General features: G+C 47.0%; 1 long non-coding RNA gene across 11 annotated transcripts; it reads left to right on the top strand.

Moving 5' to 3' along the window:
• Positions 1–1139: 1139 nt before the first annotated feature.
• On the top strand, positions 1140–3674 carry LOC136521875 (uncharacterized). 11 transcript variants are annotated; one of them, XR_010775699.1, is made up of 6 exons: positions 1140–1616; positions 1702–2389; positions 2506–2577; positions 2648–2719; positions 2847–2966; positions 3465–3674. It is a non-coding gene; the product is annotated as an uncharacterized lncRNA (long non-coding RNA). The 11 variants fall into 11 exon arrangements; XR_010775695.1 differs by having other exon boundaries at positions 1702–2266; positions 2358–2389; positions 2506–2719; XR_010775696.1 differs by having other exon boundaries at positions 1702–2200; positions 2331–2389; positions 2506–2719.
• The last annotated feature ends 10786 nt before the right edge of the window (positions 3675–14460 follow it).

Raw genomic sequence — 14460 nt, forward strand, 5'->3', positions numbered from 1 at the left:
ATGGCAATAGGCCACCTCTAGTACATTAGTTGGTAGCTATTACATCAGCCATATCTTGATAGTGGGCTGATCTAAGCTTTGTACTGTTAGTACTAGGAGTAGTTGGTGTACCTTAGGAGTAGGTAGTTGGTGTACTTACCAACAACTATGTATCTGGTAGAGGTACTAGCACTTGTATATATATCATACCTAAGGCAATACAAAAGAGTAGTTCAGTTTGCCACATCCAAAAGCAGAGCTTTTGGCCAGCGTTGGGCTTATGCTGTGTGTGTGAGTTGTTCTCAATATCTTCTTTTACCTCTAGTTATAGTGAGTAAGTGTACTTATAAGCTTACTGCTTACGTGTGCAGAGCAACTGAGGACCAAAACAAAGGAAGGGACAGAAGTGGATGCCGTTTCTGAAAAAAAAAACTTTGGCTTCTCATTGAAACTGAACCTTCGGACCATCTGACATCTGCTGGGCAACCGGGAGAGGTGCCTACACCTGTGTAGTTCTAGTCTTCATGTGGCATTTGTTGAAATGAAATGTGAGATATTTACATCTTGAAAAGTTCTGATGCCTTAGAAACGAAGTTTTTTTTTAAAGGGAAACGACAAGTTATATACAAGTAAAAAGGGGTGAAAATAAGAGAGAAAAACAGAAAAGAAAAGAAAGACAGGACAAGACTATTTAGTCCGACTTATGATTTCCAATGCAAAAATTAATGGTTCTAACGTTTGTAGAAATGGGTCCATTCGCTTCGCTGAAAAAAAAACAAGCCGAAACACTGTTCTGGCTGATTTGTTGGGAGAGAAAAACACTGTTCTAGCTAAAAAAAAGCTGAAAAATACGGATTATAAGACAAGCGAACAAGGTCATGACCTGTTGTATGGAGTCTATCTACCCTACTAATATATCAACATTTTCTTGGTTAAACCCACCCCAAAAAAACGTCCGTCACTGAGATATCCTCAGTCTATTTATCGAGAAAGTGTACCTAAAAAAATAATATTTTTAAAATGAACTGTTTAGATTTACTTGTATACCCCCTCTCTCCTCGCTCACTCAGATCCAAACAGTCTACGTCGCGTGTGTCAACCTTCTCGTCCCCACGCCTGCGCCTAGCCCCACGCTCACGCTCCCCACCCACGGGTCGATCACTCGGGTTGACATCATTTTTCCGTGTATTCGTCAAGCGACTACGGAAAGAAAAAAAACCACACGACTTCCGCCGCTGCCTCCTGCTTCCCGACGCGGCTAGGGTTTACCGGCCGCCGCCACGCCTGATCCGATCGCCGCTGGTGCGACGACGCCGCTGCAGGGAAGCAGCGGAGCGGGCGGACGCTGCAGACTGGGGCAGGGAACTGTTGGCGCGAATGGGCCGTAGAGGAGCCGCCGCCAGCGTCAGAGCGGCGTGGCGGGAGAGGGAGTGGAGCGCTATGAGCATGCCAGTGACGAGGAGGAATAGGAGGGACTGGAGTGCCACGACTTCTTATTATTGGGTGGATCTCGGTGGCGTGTGTGCGTGCTGCAGGATCCGCGGCGGCAGGCAGTGGTCGGCCGGCGATGACGCGCCGGTTGTACAACGAGTACGGCTACCTCTTCAAGATCGTGCTCATCGGCGACTCCGGCGTCGGCAAGTCCAACATCCTCTCCAGATTCACCCGCAACGAGTTCGGCCTCGAGTCCTAAGTCCACCAGCCGTACTCTCATGACTGCAGGTGCGCAGCATGCTGCTGCGTCTGCTCATATTCTTGGTCGCCGTCGGCGTTGTGGCAAGGAGTGCCTCCGCGATCACCTGACGTGACTTCTCGAAGGGGTTCGTCTTCGGCGTAGAGCCCTCGGCTTTCCAGGTACCCCGCCCCCATGGTCCTCCGAGTAGGATCTTGCATGATGCTAACAGTTCCCTGAGATTCTGTTGCTCCTCCATATCCGCATACATGAAATTGACAAATCGCTGAGAGAGAAAAAAAAAGAAAAAAAAAACACAGCACATGCTGTTTCTGTCCTTTTCTTTTGCTTTTTTTTTTCTTTGCTTTGCCGAACAAACTTTAGTCTGGAAGAAGGGGTTTACCGAACACTTGGGCTGATCCGATCCCAAAAACCGTTTACTTCCTAGACTTTTGCTGAAGAGCTCAATTATTTGAATACATTACATGGAAGGGGCAGCTGCAGAGGATGGGAGAACACCTAGCATTTGGGACACCTTCAACCATGAAGGTGCATCGATCCAGATAATTTCTTCAGATAACTACTGACACACTTCGCACTTCGAAGAACTGCTAGGTTTGTGTTGGTCTTCAAATCGTGCTCACAGCTTGAATGTTTTGAAATTTGGCTGTGATGATAGGTTTTTTGTACGATGGGTCCACTGCAGATGTTTCAGCAGATCAGCATCACCATTACAAGGTCTGTATACTATAGCACTTGCAATTGTACAGTTGGCAGTATCACCATTACATGGTCTGAGGGAGTACCAGCATAATCTTAAAGGAAAGTATCAAAAATATTTTCTTGTCATGAAGTTGTGAAGCTTATGCATGAGACGGGTTTAGATGCTTACAGATTCTCCATTGCTTGGCTAAGGCTGATTCCAGGTAGGTAAAATTACAGTAGTAAATTTTCTTTTTTTTTTACCAAAAAAACAGTTGTGATGTCGTTGTGTAGATGGAAGAGGAAAGAACAACCCAAAAGGCTTGGAATACTACAATAATCTCATAGATGAACTGATACTACAAGGTCTCTCTTTCAATCTAAAAAATACAGTATATAGCAAACAAGAATGGTAAAAATACAGTATATAGTGAACAAGAATGGTTGGCAGACGGTACTTTGCATAGAATTGATCAATCACTCTGCAGTGCAGGCAAGACAAGGAGGCCAGATAGGGATCACTCTCCTGGGCTGGTGGCACGAGCCTGCCACCATCACGTCGCAGGACGCAGCTGCCGCAGCGAGGATGAATGACTTCCATACATATCGGATGGTCAGTACAGAATGCATCTAAAACTTTTCAGATGTGTGCATCATAAATATTATGAAGGTAGCTCCTGAAAGATATAAGTTAGAGCTTAGCTGTAGATTGATGTATTGTTTCCTTCTGAAATTACTATAGGGCAAGTAGATTGATGTAGCTTGGCTAGATGAAGATGCTGCAAATTGTTTTGCAAGGATTTTCTGTTGCAAAAGGAGTGAGTTTCCTATCAAATACCTGGGGGTTCCCCTCCACTACACCAATTTAAGAAAACAGGACCTACAACCAGTCATAGATAAGATTATGAAAAGGATAGCTGGCTGGAGAGGTAGGTTCCTGTCCTATGCTTGGGTAACGGTTGCAGACATTTTGGGTCTGGAGTTGGCCAATGATTTTCAATCTACTGCTCGGTTTTGGATAGCAAACAAGCGTCACAAGATCACTAATATAGTTTCTTCAGCAGTTCTTTGGTCTATATGTATGGAAACTAAGGAATGTTTTTTTTTTCAGGGTGTTTCGTGGATGGGAATGAAGAGTATACCGTTGAAGATTGTAAGAATGCAGGAGATGTTTTCATGATCAATTTATTATCCAAGGACCAGATTAGCTCCTATGATTATAGCTTTTGCTTGATTGATTCATATGATCAATAGCATTTATTTGTTACTTGCATCACCTAAAATACCACCGTGGTGTTAGCATAGGCAATATACTAGTACTGTTAAGTAGTTCTTTCTCAGTTCATAATTCGTACTGAAGGGCTAGCGCCCGGACGTCCGGATGGACGGAATGTCCGGACGTAGCTCCCACGTGTTATCCTGCACTGCATGCCACAACCTGAGTCTGCATCCCATCCAGCGTCAGTGTCTCCGTGTATGGATGCCACACCGCGCCCCTACACCCATCTCTCACCCATCCCTAGGCCCCACATGGGTCCTAGTCATCTGCCCCGCCTGTGGATGCGTGCCGTGGAGGTGTCTGTCGGCCTCAGGCGCTCGCATGGTGATCCATGTCGCCGCCCCCAGCAGCACCAGGTGGCTGTGGCGTGTTGTTGTCTGCTAGCGATCGACGCATTGCAACATGTACTCTCCCAGATTTACTTTTGAAACATCCAGATAAAACATTTGAAATGTACGCTTGAAACATGTGTATATAGCCATAGCAACATATGCAACATCTACTTTTGCAACATCCAGATAAAACGCTTGCAACATAAGTCAGCTGAAACACTTGAAACATGAGTATAGAGCCATAGCAACATATGCAACATCTAGATAAAAACACTTGAAACATATGTTTGAAACACTTGAAACATAGGCTTGCAACATGCATATACTGTCATTGCAACATTGCAGATCTACTCTTTCAACATCCAAATAAAATATTTGAAACATAAGTCTGAAACACTTAGAAACATGTCACCAACGACCACGGCCTACCTGATGTGGAACTGCGGTAGCCAAGAAACTCGGGTTAGGGGGACTTCAAGAGCAATGACTTTGTGGCAGAACCGCCTAATCTAATGCCTCCCAGGAGTACTTGTCTTCTATTAGACACTAAGTACTTAAGGGAGGACACCAAATTACATGGTTCCGTCGAGCACACCTCAAGGGAGAACCAAAAAATCCACATTTTTCCATCAGGATCACAAATGAGAGAATAAAGCTTACATCATTATTAACCATTTCTTACATCACTTTTCATGCAACATCAGAGTATAATATTTATTGTTATAACAGCGAAATGTAATCATGTTATCAGAGTTATAAACAATATAAATGAACAACGGAATATAAACATGTGATCAGAGTTACAGCAAAAATAATTATCTATTCATGACATGATGAGGCATTGATATATAAACTATGACAACAGATTATAAAACTTCCATTTATAAAAACAATTAGTAAGAGTTATAAATAAAGACTATGATCGCAGCGTAAAGGAATCCTCTCTGAGCCCATTAGGAGGAATCCACACATAATGGTCAGCTCTAGCATCCGCCTGTCACCTGCAACAAGGGGAAATAAAACCCTGAGTACTCGATTGTACTCATCAAGACTTACCCCGACAGGAGGAAAGAAAAGACTCCAAGGATATGCAAGGCTATCTGGCTTGTGGATTTATTGCATCTGCAGGAAGTATTACTAAGCGACGTCCTTATATTCAATTTTATTAGCAATCATCATTAGTTCATTAACTAACCATTTTATGTAAGCACCTGTGCTACTTTCAAGTAGGTGGTAAGCAATCAGAATCATTTTACCATCTTTCATCTTTCAGTTCTTACTACGGTGCTAGATTGTAGACAATCCTTACCGGATCGCCTGGCGATTCACGAATCAATGTGCCCAGCTGTGTACCCCAAAACACATGCCTCGCTTATACCCTAGGCACAAGCAGGACCAACCCACTACCCTCCTATTACGGGGTCCAGGTCCCTGTCCAAACTTGGACTCCAAGCCCCCGCCCCTGAGTCCTGGACTCAGTGCGGTGCTTGGACCTCCACCCAAAAACCACCATGAAAGTCAGTCCAAAAAGAGCCACAACCCATGACAAAAGAGTAACAAGTCTTCCCTACGCCCATACCCAAGTATGTGCTCGGTATAATAAGTCTGTGACTTGCCTAGTGTAACAACCCAAAAATCCACACACCAAAAATCCCAACTACAAAATTTTTGTTTTAACCCCATGTGATGATGAGTGACATTTGTAGGAGCTAACCCTAAGTGTTGCATTAGTCGTAATCTAACTAAACCTACATAACTTGCACAAGTATCTCACCTCATCACCTTGAATTTATTTTACCACATAGCATACATCAAGTTGCATTATATTCAACATGGTGATTTGGATTTTAATTGGCTTTATGTGTTGATTAATAAAAGCTAACCAATATTTGTTTATAAATAAATGTACTAACATGGGACATTATACCAAAGGAGAAATATGCCACTTTGATTTATATACATGAAAGAAGTGTAACATAGTACAAAAAGAAATAGAAAAATAAAAGGGAAATAGGAAAGAAAAGGGAGGCAGCAGCTCAGCCCAGCCTGCCTCGACCGGCCCAGCTAGCTAGCCGCCTACCCTCCCACTCACGCACACGGCCCACGAAGCTGGCCTAGCAGCAACCTACTGCCCGAGCGCGCACAAGCCGCTGACGAGCTGGGCCCACGCGCGCACAAGCCGCTGACGAGCCGGACCCGCCCGTCAGCCGTCACGCACTGCACGCCGCCGCATCAGGACAAGCTGACAAACGGGCCCCCTCTGTCAGCCGCCCAGCTACAACGTCGTCGTCTTCCCCACGCTCCCTCCACCACGCGACCGAGAGCCAATCGTGGAGCAGGCGCGGGCCTAGGGTCACGCAAATCGCATGACCTTGTTCCCCCTTACGCCGCGCTTATGCTACCACACGCGAGCTATCGGATGCGCCACACGCATCACCACTGCTCGATCGCCATCCGCCATTGGAGCCCTTGGAGCTTGGCTATAAAAGACAACATCCATGAGCCCTAACCCTCAACCGTTCACCACCGCTGCTAGTGGCACAGCACCACACAACGTCAAGCTGAAAGAGAGGGAGGAGGGAGAAGCAAGGAGGAGAAGGAAGCCGCTGCAGGGAGGACCTCGCTAGAGCCAGGAGCGCCGCCCCGATCAGCTACAGCGACGTAGCTGCTCGGCACGGCACTACATCGCCTCATCATGGCCTCACCTCGCCACCGCACCGCCATCCTACCGCCACAAACCTCGCGATGAGTCATCTTGCCGAGACCACCTCCCTAGCCAAATGGAACGTGCACCGCCATGATCGAAACCTTGCTGAAGCTTCAAGCTCTGGCCTAGCCCAACTGGTTAGCTAGGGAGACCACCATGACCACGCTTGCCGAGACCCAGGATGCGTCATGCACGCTGCCATCAGCCAAAAGGAGGACCCTAGCCATGATGTTGTACATCAGAGCAGGAGCGCACATGCACGGGCACGCTCACCATGGCCGAGAGCACAACCATGGCGAGACCACCGCGTCTTCTACATCGTGGTAAAGGCGATGTTGACACCCCGACTGGCTCCGCCATGACGAGAGATACACCACACTAACCTTAGCTGAGGAAGAAGCCCATCGAAGCCCTGCGTTGTCGCACCGCATCTCGTCGGAGCCACTGGGAGCACCAGGAGCTCCTTCAACACACCCACCATGGCCGTAGAAGTACCGTAAACCTCACACACTCCTCTAACTGGGCTCTCGCTACCACTGTAGCCCTGTCCATGCACACCAACGAACCCACGCCACCGTTCACTATGGCTGGAATCCTAGGAAGCCCCAGCCGCCACCTTGACCCCACTACTGCACTCGTCGAGGCTGGGCGACGCTTTTGGCTACCTTAATTGTGCACCAGTACCGCCCGAGAGGCTCGCCGGTGACCTCACCACCGGTGGGAGCCCCGTCGGGGAAGAGCAGGGGATTTTCCCCTCACCGACCACGTCGACCACGTTCCGAGCAGCTCCACCGAGCACCGACCACGACCTCGTCGACCATGTCCCGAGCAGCTCCGCCGAGCACCGACCACGACCACGCCGACCACATCCTGAGTAGCTCCGCCGAGCTCTGACCACGACCACATCGTGCACGTGAACCTAACCCTAGGAAGGAATAAGTGGACCAAGTCCTTCATAGACCGGCTTTGCGGTCTATGGACCAACGTAGGCGGGTTCACCATAAACCGCGCCTCACCTACGCCAGTGGACCACAGCCCGTTAGTGGCCCAGTAAGACAATGTGGCCGCACCAGCGTGCGCCACATGGCGGGCCAAAGCCCAGCCCGAATCCAGGCCCAACTAGCCCAGTCGAGGCCCGGCCTGTATTGGCCATTGACCAGTCAACGTTGACCGTTAACCGGGGCCACATGTCAGTGACACCGCCATACGAGACCCACTTGTCGGAGGATGAAACAGCCGAGATGATGTCATGCTGATGTCAGCATGCACGTGGACCAACAGGAGCATGACACGTGTCAGCACGATATTAATTCAGCCTTTTCCCATTTTCAGAAATGATTTAAACTTCGGAAATTCATAACTAATTCATACAAACTCAGAAAAATACAAGACCCGGACCAAAATTTATCTAAAATCGAGATCTACGCAATAAACCCATGTTTGAGTGCATTTGGCTCTTTTGAATTTTCATTGCTTTCTGTGCCATTCTATAGACGTCGCTAACGCGACTATAATGCGATCGTTTGCAGACTCGAAGGAGAATCAGACGGACGAGGACCGAGAGTACCATGAGGAGTACAGAGACGACTACACTGAAGGTGCCACATCCCACCCAATCTCGTAGCACCTATTATGCATGGCTAATATAGAGCTGCTATTGCTTTACTTTATTGTTATAATCACACTATGATAGGACTTGCATGGTAGTATGCTTTCTTGATGGCCTTTACCTTGACACAACCTACCCCTGCTCACCCTGCTGTTAGGCTAAGTCACATGCTTGTTACTATATTTCACTGCTTATTATTTCTACTACGCTTATATATACCATATTGATGCGTGGTGGAAACTAGAGTTATCTGGACTATGGGGAGAGTGCTGCATGTGTGACTTGGGTGTGTAGAGGGTGAGGGTTGTGTCGACCAAGTTGGAGTATACGACGAGCCTGGGGCAAGTCTTGCCGTGTGGTGCTACCTAGGCACCCCTAGAATGAATACCTGTGGTGGGTAAATGGTATATGAGGTGATCCTGGGTGTGAACCTCTGATGGGAGGAGCCCAGGGTGGAGGTGCTATGGTGGCATGGTAAATGGAAACCCTGATGAAGACATTCTGGCATGGTCATCCCTAAGGACTTACTAGTACTCAGATTCACCAGAAAGCCTTACGTACCACTCGCCCTATATGGTGCGGGACGGTCGGACTACTTGGTAGGATATTGCCACTACTGCTAGGTTGATAGCAAACAATGTAAGGAGGTATGGGGCGTGGAGGATTTCTCCCCACACCCTTCCGAGACTTCATGGAGACCTTGTGGACTCAGCTCATGACTCATAGTTTCAGCCACCCTAGACTAGACTTGGGGTGTACCAGGGCTGAATGGTAGAGTGGCATATCCTAGGCTAGCAAGCGGCCGGAATCAGCCCAGTTGACGACGGTCAACGAAGAAGGCAGATCTTATGGTTATGTAAAACCTCTGCAGAGTGTATGGTTGATCGATCGATACATGTGCTGACTGGTCGGCTATGGACCTTTCCTAGGTTTCGCTTAAACTAGATAGTGAGATGAGTCCTTCTCTTCTTCTCCCGTGAGAGAGTGTCGGACGTAGCCAGGGGCTACGGGCCATGAGACAGTGCCGAGAGGGAGTTGGCCTGTCGACTGAGCGATGGTATGGTGATGATATGGAGATGGTGGTATATCGATCCCAGGTTCGAAACCTGGCTCTAGACGGAAATGGGGTGGAATGTGTGTGGGAATGGTGTTAAAACTTGACTATACTATTATATACTTGATACGCTAATACATAGGAAACCCCAGCCTTATAGGTTTCTTTTGATTATATCCAACTTACATCCAATTTCTACAAAAGCATTGCTCATAGGGTGGGAGTGGCCAGTACAAATCGTACTGATAAATTTTGGCACACAGGTTCTGCTGAGGAGCATAGCTCTAAGGAGTTTGACGGTTGAGGGGTTCGTTCCTACGCTTGAGTTTGGCGATCTTATCTTCAAGCTGTTCTGAATGATTGCTACTTTTGATTCCGCCAATGCGGCGATGTAATAATTTATGTAATTTCACACTATTTGTACTCTGATATTATCATTGTATGGATATGGTATTCGACTGGAATTTGGGTAATATGATCTACAACGGTCATAATACACTTCGACTCTATGGATTTTCCTTCGTGGAAATCAGGTCGTTTCACCTAGAGTCCAATGCAACAGCAGGTCCTTAACCGACATAGATAGAGAAACAGTGTAACCAAGCTATGCCCCGTTGGCCATAGGACACAACCTCTTACACCCACCAATACCCAAACCATATCCCTGTCCAGTCTCCATTTATCATTCATATATATATTCCAAGTGATAATAATATAGTAACAATAATAATATATTTCCTATCTCTCGCGAGTGAAAGGCAATCACTCGACTTCTACCGGAGTCCTGTAGCATAACAATCTACATGATCCTGTCATACTAGTAAGACTCATAGGATAAAGATATATATGCAAGTGGGTTTCATTCAACTCCTTAAAACTTAATGCACAAACATAATTTTAAGTGCAGAAAAGTAGGGGTTATGCACCGGGGTTTGCCTGGGTAAAATATAACCAAAAGTTAGCATTCCATCTTTGTAACATGACTCCTGGCACCATCTTCTCAGCTACTCCAGTTGATTCCACGATCCATCATCGTCTCTATTATGATATGCAATGCGATGCAGAGATGATGCAATAGTTAATTAACAAGGCAATAACAACAACTTTTAAAACAGAGTACATACTACGAACTAACAAGGTAGCTCTAATGACTAACATACTAATATACGTATCAACATCGTCGAGAAAGGTATCATTTCCCAACAAGTGTTGTAGTTATACAATTCCAAGGTGTTTCTTTATTTCATTTATTTGATTTACTATATATTCAAACTAAGGCTCATTTGCTATCTTAACAACTTAATTATTATGCAGCTACCAAAAATTACAGTGGACACCTAACCATATGATGAACCTACCATAAAATTTTCATAGCATTTGGACTAAAGGAACTAATTTAATTAATTACAACAAACGCCAGAATAATTTTTTAAGGCAAATTATCTTGTACTAAGCATATGATTTTATGTGTTCAATGTGTATAGACTTTTATTCAGAGTTCAACAAAACTAGATTTACCATTTTATCATTTTTATTTGATTTATTACGGATTTACAAACTTTAGCCATTTAAACAAAATAATAAAATTAGCAGAAAAAGAAAAACGAACCACGGGCCGCATTAGGCCCAGCCGGTCAAGGCTGGCCAGCCCAACGACGAAGCCCAAGCCACGGGCGTCTCAAGGCCGGCCCAGGCGGTGCGCCCGGCCGGTGGCCCACCAGGCGCGCACACGGCAGCGGCCCATGCGGCCAAGGCCCAGAGAGCGTGAGCAAATATGCAAAAAGGACCCTATGCTTTTCCCTTATTTAACTCAAGGTAAACAACACTATGCAATACTATTCATATGAGTCTCGTGTTTTATAGAAAGGATCCTGTAACTATCTACATTCTCATCTACTTGGTCCACGAAATCTCCTAGAGCAGGGCGCAGCTCTTGGCGCGCCGACCGGCCATCATGCCCTGCCGGGGAGGACACAACAGCCGCGGAGGGGTCGCTGGAAGGTGGGCGGGTCCCACTCAGGGACCACGCGGTCTCGGGAGAGGCCACGGGAAGGTCAGAGATGAGCTAGGGTTCTGTGACCTCGGTGATGGTGGCTCACCAGCAGTGGCGCACGCGCTCCAACGAGGCAAGCACGGTACATATTTGATCCGAGGGGTGGGGAAGCAAAAGTGTCTCACCTAGGTACTACTTGAGGCATTGGTTCGGTCGGATACACTGCGAGGAGAGCTGCCCACGTGCGCCGGCGTGGTGGTGGCGATGAACCGGAGCAGTGCCATCATTCCTAGCGGTACAAAGCTCCATCGGAGAACCTGTTGCAGCAGAAGTGGCAAGGTGACAAGGTAGCTCCAAGACGAGGTTAAAACAAGGAGGAGATGGACGAGGAGAGCATGCCCACGGAGGAGCCAAGCTTCGGCGCCGATGGCAACCGTGATGATGGCGAGGCCACGCACGGCTGCACCAGTGGACGTATATCGTTGAGGCTTCGTTCGAAGGCTAGCTAAGGACCTAGCGCAGTCGTGGGTGCGAGCAATTGGAGGGGGATGAGTTGAGCGTGGACAATTTGGAGAAGGAAGGGAGAGCATGAGGGCGGCTATGGTGGCTGAGTGCTCTGCTCGACTGTGGCTTTTTATAGCTAGCGAGGAAAGGAGTGGTTGGGAAGGTGCTTCCTGGGGCAATGGTGAGGGCACGCGGCAGCTGCACAACGGCTGGAGCTCGCGCGATAGCCGGGCAGTAAGGCGGCTGGAGCTCACGCGACAGCCGGGCAATGAGGCGATGTGGAGCTCGGCATGTGGTGAGCGTGAGCCTAGGGCGCACGGTGTGGTCGGGGCGTAGGGAGCAGGCCAAGGCGATGTGGGTGCACGAGAGAGATGGATAGAGGTGGTGGCTCAGGTAGAGAACAGGGAGAAGCATCTCCGGGCGGAGCTCTGCTCCGCTCCCATGGCGGACGCGGCCACAGCGAGCAGTAGCCAGAGAGCAGGGAGCGCCAGTGCTGTCCCAGAAGCACATCCAGGCGTGGGCGCACACGGCAGCGTGCGGCAGCAGCATGGGGCCATGGGGGCAGGGTGACATAGGTAGCGACAAGCAGAGGCAGACAGAGGCAAAGATCGAGAGAGTGAGAGAGAGTAGAGGTGAGGATAGCAGCTCGGTAGGTGGGATGAACGGCTGAGAGCGAGCGAGGTGAGGTAGTTGAGACGAGCGGCTGAGATCGCTCGCTACAATTGCCGGTCCACGAACATAGCGCCAACGATATGTTCTCAACGCGTTCTAGCGAAGTTCGGTCAATTTTTGCGTGAGCATCGTAACTCTAACATAACCACGACCTGCACCACGTCCTAGTATACACCTAACTGCAACTGATCGTGCGAAAACATAGATGTAGTGCTTAACCATTTCACGGCATAACACACACTTTATACCAAACAATAGAACCAAAACATCATAGCGTTATTTAACTACTTTGCATTTTATAATTCGCCAAAAAGTATACTTTCAACCCAACTTCAAATCTTTTGCCGATTCATTGAAAATGGGTAATTTTAATTTCCAATTCGATTTTTGAGCTATCAGAAATACCATGGAACAACATCTATTCCCCAAATCAATAATTGCATTTTCATCTACTAAACTTGCACTTTAGATTTTATTTAAGTACCAATTACAAGTTATATTTTGTTCTTGTTTATAAAAATTATTTTTCGTGGCAAACGATTGAATCTACCCGTCTATTTCCTTGTCAGGATTTTCATTAGCACCTTAATGCGAGTTTTAACTCTAACACCTGAGAACCCTGCCTTAATAAATTCTCTTAGGCCTTAATCTAGGTGCTAAGTGAGCTCGTAACACCAGAGGTGTTACAGACTACTGACCTCCTCCTGGTGGCGCCGGGGTGGTGGTGGCGCGGTGCACGCCATGGCTGCGACTGGGCGAGGTGGATGGGAGCGCGGCAGGGGGACAAGCCTTGCAATGCAGGATGGGGCACGACGTGGGGCGAGATTGGGGCGGGCATGGCACGAGATGGGGGCGGCGAGCATGGTCACAATGGCGAGGTAGAGTGGGCGGTGGATGGTGGGTTGCGGACTTGGTGGACGCGGTCACTGCGGGCGGACGGTGTTGTGGGGAAATATTCGCATGAGACAATGAGTTGGGGAGGCCAAAGGCCTGTTGCCTGTTGGGCCCAATCGCTGCGTAGGGAATGGAGCATCGTCCGGACACCCTCGTCAGAGCATTTACGTAGTTCATAATATACATTTTAGAGTGCAATTATCGCTTCCTCGGCCTAACTACTCTGCCGGTGCTCAGGATCATTCATCATTGGGTTACTGCAATCAAAGAAAAAAAATCATTCACGAAGCCTTAGGCTCAAAGGCTTGGCTAAAAAAATTAGCCTACCTATTAGACCTCATTTTGAATGAGCTATGACTAAAAATCACCTAGCTATTCCATCCATTCGACTCAATTTGTCCTATAACATAGCGCATTCTGACATTTGAAATTTATCGTGAATTATAAGGGATTTAGGAAGGGAGGAAGATACTCCCTTCACCCCTGGGACGTTTTGACATTTTTGGATTTATAACTTTTATTGTACATCTAGACATAACATATATAAAACCTACGAATCTAGAAATGTCAAAACATCTTATAATTTGAAACGAACATAGTAATGTTTTACTAAATAGAAATACTTAATTTAGTACTTGCCATATTTTTTATATAAGGAAACTAAGAGCCCATCTTTTAATCATGGGGAATAGAATCGGATTACAATAAATTAGGAAGTTATAAGAGGGTATATGCGTCTATTGCACTCTTCCTTATTTTGTCTGAGAATAGCTAGAATGCGTTATATTAAGGCAGATGAAGTAGATTGTAAAGTGTTTTGGTAATTTTTACTATACATTTAAATATACACGGTCTAGATACATGTAAAAACAATATATTTATAGAAGAAAAAATGTCTTGTAATTTGGAAGGGAAATAACAATTAGCCCTGAATCGTTGACACGCTTGACATGAAATATTTGTTTACACGTACGGAGCAATAATAAGGAGCGAGAACAAAAGACTGTACGTTCAACGGGCGCATGGTTGATTATTCGTACCCAACTGCTGCGCCCGTTCCAAC

Source organism: Miscanthus floridulus, chromosome 18 (assembly GCF_019320115.1).
Source record: "Miscanthus floridulus cultivar M001 chromosome 18, ASM1932011v1, whole genome shotgun sequence".
NCBI lineage: Eukaryota > Viridiplantae > Streptophyta > Magnoliopsida > Poales > Poaceae > Miscanthus > Miscanthus floridulus.